The 14,159-nt window shown below is 40.3% G+C and overlaps 1 long non-coding RNA gene across 1 annotated transcript; it reads right to left on the bottom strand.

The window, feature by feature from the left end:
• Window positions 1-312: 312 nt before the first annotated feature.
• On the bottom strand, window positions 313-14,159 carry LOC121733150. The gene is made up of 4 exons (XR_006036511.1): window positions 14,148-14,159; window positions 4,837-4,846; window positions 2,116-2,126; window positions 313-355 (listed from the first exon to the last, which is right to left on the bottom strand). It is a non-coding gene; the product is annotated as an uncharacterized LOC121733150 (long non-coding RNA).

The raw sequence follows: 14,159 nt of genomic DNA on the forward strand, positions 1-14,159 counted from the left end.
AAGTTATTATATACCTAGCGGAAAAGAGCAACAATCTTGAGCTGTCAACCGAAACCGAAATTGATTTTCATTTGTGTGAAAAATATATTGTGTACGATACACAATTACACAAGCATGATTGAACATGAATTCTATGAGATTAAATTGTCAACGTGCGGCACGTGCCGACTGGACGTCAAAAAATGAGTGCTGTTGTCATGTATCACACCGCACACGTCTCTTTTTACCACGCAGTTTAATAGTGACATCTCTCTTGCTCAGGCCTTTGTTTCTCTATTCCGCTAGGTATATTAACTTTATGGGTTTCACATAATTTCATACAACAAATTCTGAAATGCGGCGCGTATAGTGCGTGCTTGCTGATAAATATGCGATCACATTTGTTACCTCGATCGTGGGAAAACCAGACACAATAGATATTCAATTATTGTTTTACGGCCGCCGGGGGCCGCTTGGGGCTTGATGGGTTATTCAGTATTCTATATGACGCCCGAAAAGGTGGCTTTCCTATCTTTGCCGTAAGCGACCGCGACAAATTCAAAGAAATTGCCACTTTAAGACCTAGGCTATAGGTACATTTCATTTTGCTTTACTACTGCTAAGTGCTACCTCATATAGGTCTTAAGATTTGTCTATACTAATATTAGAAAGAGGTAAACTTTGTTTGTTTGTTTGTTTAATTGTAATGAATAGGCTCAAAAACTACTGGACCGATTTTAAAAATTCTTTCACCATTCGAAAGCTACATTATTTACGAGTAACATAGGCTACTTTTTATTTTGGAAAATATAGGATTCCGTAATATAGTTTTTCGGAAACAACCAGAAAACTAACTTATTTTGCGTACGCTATATAACTATAACTATAAAAGATACATCTATACAATGTTCTAAGTAAATGTAGATCTTATAAATATCTACAAAAATTTCTGCGACGCAATATACTTATCTATGTCAAGTGAGGCACAACAACCATTTTTTTATTTAAAAATCTTGATTTTTTTTAGACTACATTTAAACGCATTTATTTTACTCATGCTAATAATCCTTATCAAAATTAATACATATACAAATTTCATCACTAAGTACAGTTTATGTAGATTATATTTGCTCTTTGAATGATTAAAATTGGACGTTTTGTTTAGAAGTTATGGCGAAATTAAAATATTGCGATTTACGCCCGTTTCGAAGGGGGCGCTACCAATGCCACAGAATAGAACTGATGATATTATATATTAGTACAAGTACCAATGCAGGGGTACGCATTGTACACATTGAAAAGGTCTACAGAAAACTCCGCGATGGTATATTATTTTTTTATGAAATAAGGGGGCAAACGAGCAAACGGGTCACCTGATGGAAAGCAACTTTAGAAAAAAATCAGAAGAGCTGCAGGTGCGTTACCGGCCTTTTAAGAGGGAATAGGGTAATAGAGGAGGGCAGGGATGGGAAGGGAAGGGAAGGGAATAGGGGAGGGTAGGGAAGGGAATAGGGTAGGGGATTGGGCCTCCGGTAAACTCACTCGGCGAAACACAGCGTAAGCGCTGTTTCACGCCGGTTTTCTGTGAGAACGTGGTATTTCTCCGGTCGAGCCAGCCCATTCGTGCCGAAGCATGGCTCTCCACGTATAAGTATATCTCTTATGGATATATCCCACAATAACATATTTTTTGTCATTTACTTTTAACTTCAAATAATGGCTAATTTTCGAAGCGATTTTAACCAATACGGCAATAATCCTTATTCAATTAAATACTTAAAATACATTATTGATTATGGCCCTTTACAGCATAATTATTATGATTTTAATTCTAAATGAATATTTTCGAAGATATTACAGCTGCAATTATCGCGTGATGGACGACCAATGGGCTGCTACGGTATTACACGTTAGCTAGACCCAGGATAGCAGATATATCTTGTGCGTGAACAAAATTTACTCAGAAATAAAACATTTTTTATTTAATTTTTTTAGACACATTTTCGCATATATATTATATATAAATTTATAATGTATATGGATTAATGGTGTAGCCCTTAATCCATACTAAGTCATAATCCATAATAAGCGCAGGAATTGTAAATGTCACCGTGATAAAGAGTAGCCTATTTTCACCCCTGCGATCACTGTTAATGATTAAAAAAATGACGATAGCTTTGAGCACGGCGACCGAATCAAGAAATTCCGTTACGAAAATAAACTTAACACCACACTCCAGTCGGCACAGCGGTGCGGCGTTGCCTATCGTCTAACGTCGATTCAGTTTGCCAGACTTCGGCACGGTGTGCGTGCGACTAGACGTAGGTATGCGAAATATAATTGCATAAGTTTTTTTTTTATTAAATAAGGGGGCAAACGAGCAAACGGGTCACCTAATGGAAATCAACTTCCGTCACCCATGAACACTCGCAGCATCAGAAGAGCTGCAGGTGCGTTGCCGGCCTTTTAAGAGGGAAAAGGGTAATAGGGGAGGGGAGGGAAGGGAATAGGGGAGGGTAGGGAAGGGAAAAGGGTAGAGAATAGGGCCTCCGGTGAACTCACTCACTCGGCGAAACACAGCGCAAGCGCTGTTTCACGCCGGTTTTCGGTGAGCCCGTGGTGTTTCTCCGGTCGAGCCGGCCGATTCGCGCCGAAGCATGGCTCTCCCACGTATGAAAGACGACGACGACGAGAAGTTCATAAAAAATGTTACGCAATAACTTTCCCGGGGCAGGCAGTTTTAATCACTTACCATCAGGTTACCAGCTCGTTTGCCACGTGAAATTAGGTAGATCACGGGGCACAGCGCCGTACGTCATCCAGATACGTCGGCGTAAATCCCCGCTGGCCGCAGATAAGAGAATTGGGTACCGTCAGCAAAACCAAACATTATTTTTAACCGACTTCCAAAAAACGAGGAGGTTATATTTGAATATTTCGATAGGCGAAATTTTTGTTTTGTTGTATTTAACTAAGTAGATGACGCCCGCAACTCCGTTGCAGCAAAATTCGTTTTTCGCGCTGGAGCCGTACATTTCTCCGGGATAAAAAGTATCCTTTGTCTGTTCCCGGGATTAAAAGTATCCCCATAACAAATTTCGGCAAAATTGGTTCAGCCGTTTGGACGTGAGGAGGTAAGAAACAAGATAGACACACTTTCGCATTTATAATATTAGTATGGATTTGGAGAGCAACCTTGCAAAAAAGTATGATGGAGTAGACCAGTGTTTTTCAATCTTTTTGATTTTGCGCCCCTTTACAGATTGAAATATACTGGCGACCCCCTCGTGTCATACAAAGCCAAAGAAATAATTTTATTAAAAGGCTATCTAAGTTAGGTAATGATTTTTTTCTAGTTTGGTATATTTATCTATAATACGTCAGCTTTTTCTTTCTGTCGGCGACCCCCCGAATGAGGCTTCGCGACCCCCATAGGGGTCGCAACCCACAGATTGAAAAACACTGGAGTAGACTATGTCTTTTTTTTTACTCTATGAAACCGCACTATGCAACGTTACGACACGTTGCGGCCAAACATACAGGGTGTAACAAAACTGAGTGTTAACACTTAAGCGTATGTATGGATCCCCTGTTAGGGCCTTGTTACAACTACCAAGTGGAGTGGTGAGTCAGTGGTTTCTCTTTGGTGCCCGTGCCCGTGGTGACGCCTCCGTCGTCTAGTGGTTTAGAGCGCGGCTCTTGACTCGGAGGTTGTGGGTTTGATTCCCACGTTGGAAATATGTTATTTCCAAGTTTGGTTAGGACAATGCAGGCTGATCCGCCGGCTTATACCGCCGGGTTTGCCGCTGGCTTTCAGCCTGCCTTGCCACCGAAGCCAGCGGTATGTGTGGTAATAGCCGCCGACCGTGCCGCCGGTGTAAGCCGGCGGCATGTGTGGATACAGCATAAGATTATCCATGCGTCGGATGGTCGGTCCTGCGCCTGATCTCTCGCCAGTCGTGTCGGTCTTCCGTCCCACTGAGTTATGAGAGTAAAGAAATAGAGAGTGCTCTTGTGTGCTGCGCACACACTTGGGCACTATAAAATTACTCCTGCGTAGCTGGCCTGGTTTCGATGAAATCGGCCACCGTCACCGAAACCGGTGTGGGAGCTATTATAATGATTTGGTGCCCGTAGTTCAGTGCCGTGTCGCGTCCGCTGCTTGATGGGACTTGGCTCATACAATGAAGCATGAGCGTAAAGCCCGCCGACAAACTGCGGGCGGGCTTTGGCGGGCTACTATATTCAGATATATATATATATTTTTTTCAAATAAGACAAAGTGATAATACTTTAGGGTGTGAAAGAGTAAGATTTTTTTTTGTTATTTGTGGCTTTTTTCCGTACAAAAGTGAAAAAAAAGTTAGATACTCTTTCAGAGCTGCTAATTTCGCAGTGAACTCTATACAGGCGACTCATACACACCCTAAAGTATCATCACTTAGTTTTGTTACACTCTGTATTAAAGAAAGAGTTTTCATATTTCAAATTTTTGTCCTGACTGTACCCGAGCTACGCACGTGGTTGGAATGTACAAATGCGCGCACAGTTCACTTCCCACTGAATATCACGTAAAGTAAAGTAAAGTTTTACTTAACTAAAGTACCTAAAGTTAAAAAAAAGTAAAGTAAAGTTTTACTCTGAAAGTCTTTATGAAAAAATAAAATCGGCCAAGTGTGAGTCAGACTCACGCACGAAGGGTTCCGTACCGTTAAGGTACGCACTCAGTTTGTCGGCGCGTGCCGGGGCGGATCGGGGCTCAGCGCAGCGCAAAATGTGCTATAGCACACTATTTCCGGGCCGGGCCGCATCGCATTGACGGATTTTGAGTACTTTGGATAGCTCCACTGTGACCACTCTTAAATCACTCGTGACTCGATATATCAAAAACGTTGCTATATTCTACTAAAATCTACTAGACCGTGTCTTAGCTTCTACCGAAAATCTACCTTTATTAAGCAATGTATTCTATGTGGTTGAAAGTAAAATAAAAGTAAATGTTTCTATGGACTGTCTTCATTATGCATTTTAATTTTTTATATTATTTGTTTTAATTATAATATCGATCTTCTATTAAAATTTACAAAAAAATTTGGACTACTAAATCGTCATTCAATCTATCGTCGTCAAATCTACCAAAAAGTGGAAATCTATGTGAAGTGTGTCGGGCCTTGCCGGGCCTTGTCGCATTGACGGAAATCCGCAGCGTCCCGACACAGTGTGCGATACGCGCATCCGCTTCCATACAAATTATATGGAGTGTGCTCACTCCTTGAAGGAGTGAGCCCATTGAGACGGGCCGTGCCGGGGCTCATCGCAAAAATCCGCCTCCGTACAATTCCGCTGCGCCCCGACACAGTGTGCGATACGCGCATCCGCTTCCATACAAATTGTATGGAGGCGGATTTTTGCGATGAGTCCCGGCACGGCCCGTCTCAGTGTGCTCCTTTATAGAGCAAAATAGAGAAAAAAAGACCAAAAATTTTGATTTTTGTATGGGAGCCCCCTTTAATTATTTACTTTTATTATTAAATTATTTATTAAAACTAAGTATTTTGTGAACATTTCAAGTGCCTAGCTTTGGCCATTATTGATATGGAGCAAAAATAGCAAAAAAATCACGTTTGTTGTATGGGTGCCCCCCTTAAATATTTAAATTATCTTATTTTTTGTATTGGTTGTTTATATAGCAAAACCAAGGTTTAGGGTGTGTATGTGTTCGTTGTATACAGAGTTCACTGTGAAAGTAGCATGAAAAATCGGTTTAGTGGTTTGGGCGTGAAAAGGTAATACACAGACAGACACACTTTTGCATTTATATTTATATTAGTTACGCACTTTGCGTAAAATCAAGTGTTTTTTAAACTTTGTAAGTTTTAACTAAAAGTTGACAACCCTAGAAACCAACATAATATCAGGTGTTACAAACCTTTTAAGTTTACGAAATAAAAGATTTTGTGATCTCATTACAAAGTCTGTCACGGGCCCGTGTGTACCGTGATGGGTCCTCGTGGAAATATGATTTGTTACAGCCGTGTCCTGTGCATATCAATGTGGGAAGGACGTGGAATATTTGAGCATATTATTGTGTGGGTTTCTGAAAAAGTACAAAGTTCAATAAAACTATGACTAGTTAGTAATCACACCATCACACTAATATTATGAAGGCGAAAGTTTGTGAGTTTGTATGTTTGTTACTTCTTCACGTGTTGACTGGAGCGATTTTAATAATATTTGCATGGGCGTACCCAGGTTCTGGGCCAGGGCGGGGCAAATTACCCAGGTTCTGGTGCCTGGGGGGGGGGGGGGGGGGGATTTTTCATAAGCTAGGTGTTTATAAAGAATGAAAAATTAATTATTTTTAGTTGTAAAAATATTGTATTGCAGACAAATGGCAAAAATTAGTTTTCTTAATTTTTAATTTTTATAGATAAAAGTACTAGATAATAAACTAAGTAGGGACGTCAACATGATCCAGGGGGGGGGGCAGCTGTCTCCCCCTGCCCCCCTCGGTACGCCCATGAATATTTGGTATGGAGTTAGTTGATACCCTGGGTTAACACATAGGTTACTTTTCACTGCGGGTAAATATCACAATTTATTTTCACTTTCACTTGAAAATAACACCGCGGGGCTCAGCTAGTTTTAGAATAATGTGATAGTACCTGGATGACCGTAGTTATGTCTATTGTGACCGAGCTTTGCACGGTATAGCAAACACTCATTGACTTCGTGTTACTTATCGCCATCTGCTGGAATAGCGTTAGCTGTTGTGTCGTTAAAGCAATTAGTTGCTCACAAAATAGTATTATTCGCCAATAGATGTCAGGAAGAGTCATATTTTTCAGTTTATCGATTATCGACAAAACACGATTAAAAAGACATTTTCTAAAAATGATTCCTAGCTAGATCGATTTATCGCCCCCGAAACCCCCTATATACCAAATTTCATGAAAATCGTTGGAGCCGATTCCGAGATTCCGTTTAAAGATATATTTAAGATATATTTAAGAGTTCACGATGAGACATAATATTACGAAATAATTTCCATCTTTTAGCTAAAAAGTGGTCCGTGCGAGTTCCTTACGTAATTTTTCTCGCAGGGTTAGTGCCCGAACCGGTGGTAGGCACGAAGAACATAATCTTAAAGAGTTAGTTGATAACATATTTGGAAATAAAACATTTTTCATTTCATAATGTGTGAGTAATTATATCTTTTTAATTTTTAGGGTTCCGTACCCTAAAAATACGACGACGGACAGACGGACAGACTTCGATGTCTGTCCGTCTGTCTCCAGGCTGTAACTCAAGAACCGCTAGGTATAGCTAGAATTCTGAAAATTTCACAGATTGTGTATTTCTGTTGGCGCTATAACAATAAATATTGAAAAAAAAAAAAATATTTAAGGGGGGCTCCCATACAACAAACGTGATTTTTTCGACCTTTTTTGCTCGTAATCAATAATGGTAGCAGGTAGGCACTTGAAATACTCACAATATTCATAATTATATTTATATACTTACTTTAATAATTGAAGACGTGAGTGGAAGAATCGAACAAGTAACATTTCGTAACATACGGACAATAACTCATTTTTTCCCTAATTATTTTAATAAAACTTATGACTTATGTACTTCATAACCAAGCTAATATATCTGGCTACATATATAATCCATACTTTTTCTATTTCAAATATTTTTTCCGGCCCTAAAGCCAGGGGCGGATCTTGAACTTGTGGGGCCCTGGGCTATTAGCCCAGGACACCACAAATTCTGCTGCTTAGGGGCACTACCTAATTACTCAACTAATTGCCATTTTGACAATCAAATTAAAAAATTAAGAAAATGCCTCATTCCTCGTTCCGTTTGATAGATGCGCACACGGGTTGATTGATCGCAGTGCTGCCAACCTTATGATCGGATTTTTTAAATTCTAGATAACCTTTATTATTGACAATATCGTCTATTGGTTTCAGTTCGGTTTGGCGCCCTCTGTATTCGCGGGGCCCTGGGCTGCAGCCCAAAAAGCCTTTAAGTAGATCCGCCCCTGGCTAAAGCCTCCATTAAAACAACAAATCGGGAGGTTTTTTTATGTTACTTACCCTTTTCATCCACTCACGTCTTGAATTATTAGTAAAATTAAAATTAAATAAATATATAATAAGGGTGACTCCCATATAAAAACAAAATTTTTGCCAAGTTTCGGCTTTCGCTTCATAACAGTACGGAACCCTTCGTGCGCGAGCCCGACTCGCACTTGGCCGATTTAATTTTTTAAAAGTTTTCGAATATGAAACGAAGTTAAATTAATGTTCTCTTATTTTATATTATGTTGTAACAACACCGTAAAGGCTTATGTTTAGCAGTGGACACCAATTATTATAGGCTATTAGATCATGACGAGACAATAACGTAAAACATGATATTAAAATAATTATATTTATATTCATTCCAACAAAAACTACAATTCTCTTGGGATGGTCACGGTCAGTTACAGAATTAATGAATAATTTACAAATAAGTTTATTATTATTTAATTCGATAACTGATCAGTGATCATGAGAGTAATTAAAAGAATATTAAAAAAAAATTATGAATATAATAAAAGAAACGTATTAAGTATTTTAATTAAAAAAAAACATTAAGAGAAAGACAAATAATCTAAACTGGTCCATTAGCTCTGGGATCTGAGAAACAGGGCCACACAAAAGGCTGTTTCTGCTTATTTAGATAATACAATTAATTCATATAACTAAGTACACTCTGACAAAAACCACTTACATAGAATCTCAGGTACACTAATTCCACTGTTTCAATTCTTCATCAATGCAGCTGCGTTTTCTTGTCGAAAAACAGCAATCTCTTAGGGTCAGCTCTGACTCCAACGTGACGTGTAGATACCTTAAAATCATTGAACTATTAATTATTACTACGTATAGAAACGACAAACCGAACTTGTTTTTTGCGCTATGAATTGAAGGCTGAAGCTGACTGGCATCAACTCAAAATGTCACTTCATGTAAAAGTGTCACCTATGTCACGGTGATTATCGTATTCTATCACTAGTAGTTGGGCCATAGATTTTGTTCGCGCTGTCTTTTCTATTGTAGTAATAACAGTTCAGCTTTAAAATGCATATTTTCTTAACTGTTATTATACTAGCTGACCCGGCAAACGTTGTTTTGCCATAAAATGATTTTCCCTATTTTCCTGCTTTTCTCTTGATGTTTTTTCTGATTTTTTTTTCTATAGACCTCACGGAGCCCAAGACCTTTCTAACGAATGCAAAACCGTGGAAATCGGTTCGTGCGTTCTGGAGTTATAGCGTCAGGAAGGAAAACCCGACTTATTTTTATATAATATTAGATTAGATTATTATTGAATTGAATTGACAGATTTAATGTATGTCTGACAATTCAAAACTTTTAGACATGCATCGCACGGCATACGTGAAAAATTAATTTTTTGAAGTTCAGGAATAATAAATTCCGTCTTTCACGTACGGTATTTTATGAGAATACTATTTCTTGTTTGGTAATAAAGGAATCTATAGAATAAAAAAAAAAACGATACTGCATTATAAAATTAGAATCGGGGTACATATGAGGAAAACGTGCGTCGTTTTTTGCTGCGTTACCCAGCCCTTTGTTGATTAATGATGCTACCATTATAACTAATTCCAATCTTAACTTTTATGGTATAGAGTCCATTTTCCTCTGTTGTAGCCAAACGATTATGGTTTCTATCTTAGTCACTAATAATGTGTATGGTTTGGACCATTACTCAAGTATGTGTATGAATTGGTTCAGAAATTTGGCTCTGATTTGTGGAGAACATCATGAATTTCTAGTTACATCTCAATGTAACGTATTAGAAGGGATTTAGAGTGATTTTTCACCTTTTTTTCTGTGAAAATCTTAACGCCGTTCACGTGACATACAGACAGACAGACAGATGAGATGACGAATCTATAAGGGGTACGCCGTTTTGCCATTTGGCTATGGAACCCTAAAAATGATAGTTGGGCGGATTATCAATGCACACTTTTACATACATACACGATTAACTTTTGCCCGACTGCATATTCAAGCAAAAGGGAGGGTTATGATGTTGACCTGTATGTATGTATGTGGTTACGCATCTATTCTCTCATAACTTCTTTTACGTGGGAGAGCCATGCTTCGGCACGAATGGGTCGGCTCGGCCGGAGAAATACCACGTTCTCACAGTGTAACAGCGCTAGCGCGGTGTTTCGCAGAGTGAGTTTACCGGAGGCCCAATCCCCAACCCTATTCCTTTTCCTACCCTCCCCTATTCCCTTCCCATCCCTTCCCCACCCTCCCATATTACCCTATTCCCTCTTAAAAGGCCGGCAACGCACCTGCAGCTCTTCTGATGCTGCAAGTGTCCATGGGTGATGGAAGTTGCTTTCCATTAGGTGACCCGTTTGCTCCTTTGCCCCTTATTTCATAAAAAAAGGACTGTACTGTGGGATGTCCTGCAGATCTGTCAAACACAGAGCTCACTCCACGACCGGCCGGTCTACCTCAAAAGGGACCGGACATCCACCAAAGTAAGAGAACGCTTCAAGGTTTATAGGCTAACCTTTCATGTTAGTACAGTTCCTTTGTGACAACTCATAATCTTCTTTTATATACAATTCTCGTGTCACAATGTTAGTTACCGTACTCCCCCGTAATGGCTTTACTGATTTTTCAGGACACAAGCAACCTTTTAGCTGCAAGTTCTTACTCAGAGGTATTATCGAACTCACTACCTACCTCAAAAAATAATATAATTATTTGCCACTGAACAACCGCGGTACATAACAAGCAATATGAATACTTAATACCAGAAATATAGGTTCTATTTCAGAGCCACTGTAAAATGTATAACTTGTAAAGGTTATACTTACACAACATTATGGAGTCAATAAATTATAACTTACCAGCCTTTGCCCCCGATTTTGCCCCATTTTCCTCCTTTGGTTGGCCACATACACACGTTATCCGTGTTCGATTTCCGTATTCGTTTTCCATTTTCGAACATTTGAATGCATAGAATCAGCAGGACTGTCGCACACGTTCGCTTTTTTCCGAACGGAACGAATACCGCGCGTGCGTTTCGAAATCAAGCCGGCGCGTTCGCTCATGAAGAAAAACGAGCGTTTGCGCTAGTCTCACGGAATTCCAAATCGAAATTCCACATTAGGAAATCGAATACCTACGAAAAACACGTGTGTACGCGGCCAACCTTAATTGCTGAAATAGTTTAAATAATGATATACTTATACTTTTTTTAGGGTTCCATACAAAAAGGGTAAAAACGTGACCTATGACTTGCATCGTATTGCCTATGACTTTGATGTCTGTCATGGGCCATGGCATGACAAAATCCGTAGGTTAGATTAAAACATAATAATATTATTATGGTGACGCAAGAATTACACCTGCCATTAAAAGTATACGTTTAACAATCAACAATAACGCCTCCGTGGTCTAGTGGTACAGAGCGCGGCTCTTGACTCGGAGGTCGTGGGTTCGATTCCCGCGTTGGAAACATGTTATTTCCAAGTTTGGTTAGGACATTGCAGGCTGATCACCTGATTGTCTGACAAGTAAGATGATCCATGCGTCGGATGGGCATGTAAAAAGTCGGTCCTGCGCCTGATCTCTCGCCGGTCGTGTCGGTCTTCCGTCCCACTGGGTTATGAGAGTAAAGGAATAGAGAGTGCTCTTGTGTACTGCGCACACACTTGGGCACTATAAAATTACTCCTGCGTAGCTGGCCTGGTTTCAATGAAACCGGCCACCGTCACCGAAACCGGTGTGGGAGCTATTATTACCTTTAACAATAATAATAATAATTATTTGTAAACCCCAAAAAGAGGATGAGAAAGAGAGAGATAAAAATGAAATTAAGAAGTCTCTAAACTCAATGGCCAAATTAAAAGCGTTTGTGGGATCCATCAAAAAAGTACTTCATCGTGAAAGAATGATCGAGGATAAAAACACCCTTTCTCGGATCAAGGCTTCGTCACAAACAAATCGGCAGGTTTTAGCAATGGAGGCTTTTTTGAGGGAACCTACACTAACACCGGCAAATAAAAACAAAAGATATAGGGCCGATCTCGGGCAAGTGCTCCCGCCAAAACTCAGACTGGCCCAGAGCCCCGAAGATCATATAATAAATGCCTTCCTCGAGTTCCAGGCAATAATAAGAGCAAACAAGACCATAAAGCTCTTGACCTGCAATAAGATCATGCAGGCCTATCAGCGGAAAAATCAAAAGCTGTTAGAAGTGAGACTCGAGGATGCAAAAGCTGCCATATACGACAATGTCACCTCCACAATAATTGCCGGGGCGATGACAGGGCAGTATATGGCGGCATTAAGTGCCGACTGCGGATTCGTGGTTCTGGACGAGGATGAGACAAAACGCACGGGAACACTAAAATTTATTACAAAATCTGAGGATCCAATAGTGGTAATAGCGGAATGTACCAGAATAATGCTGGAAGACAGGATACTAGAAATGGCAGAAGTCCTATCTGGGGACCCCGAATCTAGCATGGACTGGGACATATTCGCGAAACCTATCAACTACTCGTGGGTCAATGGGGTTCCTGGATGTGGGAAGACAACTTGGATCATTAATAACTTCAATGAGGAAACAGACGTTATAATAACAACTACAATCGAAGCAGCCGAGGATCTAAAGCAAAGGCTATCGCTACGAACTGGCAACAAAGTTAAAGATAAAGTTCGTACCATGGCCTCTTTGCTGGTAAATGGGACAAAAGGAACCTACAAAAGGTTGATAGTTGACGAGGCCCTCATGAACCATTTCGGCTCAATCGTCATGGCGAATCAGTTAACAGGCGCCAACGATGTCATCCTCATTGGAGATATTAACCGACTTCCGTTTATAGAGCGTGAAAACCTCTTTAAACTTAATTACACTCGTCCAAACCTGGTAACCAGCATCACCCAGGAGTTGTCTTGCACACACAGGAGCCCTATGGATGTGATGTCTGTCATGGGCCATGGCATGACAAAATCCGTAGGTTAGATTAAAACATAATAATATTATTATGGTGACGCAAGAATTACACCTGCCATTAAAAGTATACGTTTAACAATCAACAATAACGCCTCCGTGGTCTAGTGGTACAGAGCGCGGCTCTTGACTCGGAGGTCGTGGGTTCGATTCCCGCGTTGGAAACATGTTATTTCCAAGTTTGGTTAGGACATTGCAGGCTGATCACCTGATTGTCTGACAAGTAAGATGATCCATGCGTCGGATGGGCATGTAAAAAGTCGGTCCTGCGCCTGATCTCTCGCCGGTCGTGTCGGTCTTCCGTCCCACTGGGTTATGAGAGTAAAGGAATAGAGAGTGCTCTTGTGTACTGCGCACACACTTGGGCACTATAAAATTACTCCTGCGTAGCTGGCCTGGTTTCAATGAAACCGGCCACCGTCACCGAAACCGGTGTGGGAGCTATTATTACCTTTAACAATAATAATAATAATTATTTGTAAACCCCAAAAAGAGGATGAGAAAGAGAGAGATAAAAATGAAATTAAGAAGTCTCTAAACTCAATGGCCAAATTAAAAGCGTTTGTGGGATCCATCAAAAAAGTACTTCATCGTGAAAGAATGATCGAGGATAAAAACACCCTTTCTCGGATCAAGGCTTCGTCACAAACAAATCGGCAGGTTTTAGCAATGGAGGCTTTTTTGAGGGAACCTACACTAACACCGGCAAATAAAAACAAAAGATATAGGGCCGATCTCGGGCAAGTGCTCCCGCCAAAACTCAGACTGGCCCAGAGCCCCGAAGATCATATAATAAATGCCTTCCTCGAGTTCCAGGCAATAATAAGAGCAAACAAGACCATAAAGCTCTTGACCTGCAATAAGATCATGCAGGCCTATCAGCGGAAAAATCAAAAGCTGTTAGAAGTGAGACTCGAGGATGCAAAAGCTGCCATATACGACAATGTCACCTCCACAATAATTGCCGGGGCGATGACAGGGCAGTATATGGCGGCATTAAGTGCCGACTGCGGATTCGTGGTTCTGGACGAGGATGAGACAAAACGCACGGGAACACTCAAATTTATTACAAAATCTGAGGATCCAATAGTGGTAATAGCGGAATGTACCAGAATAATGCT

The sequence above is a fragment of the Aricia agestis genome, chromosome 13 (assembly GCF_905147365.1).
Source record: "Aricia agestis chromosome 13, ilAriAges1.1, whole genome shotgun sequence".
In the NCBI taxonomy this organism is placed as follows: Eukaryota; Metazoa; Arthropoda; class Insecta; order Lepidoptera; family Lycaenidae; genus Aricia; species Aricia agestis.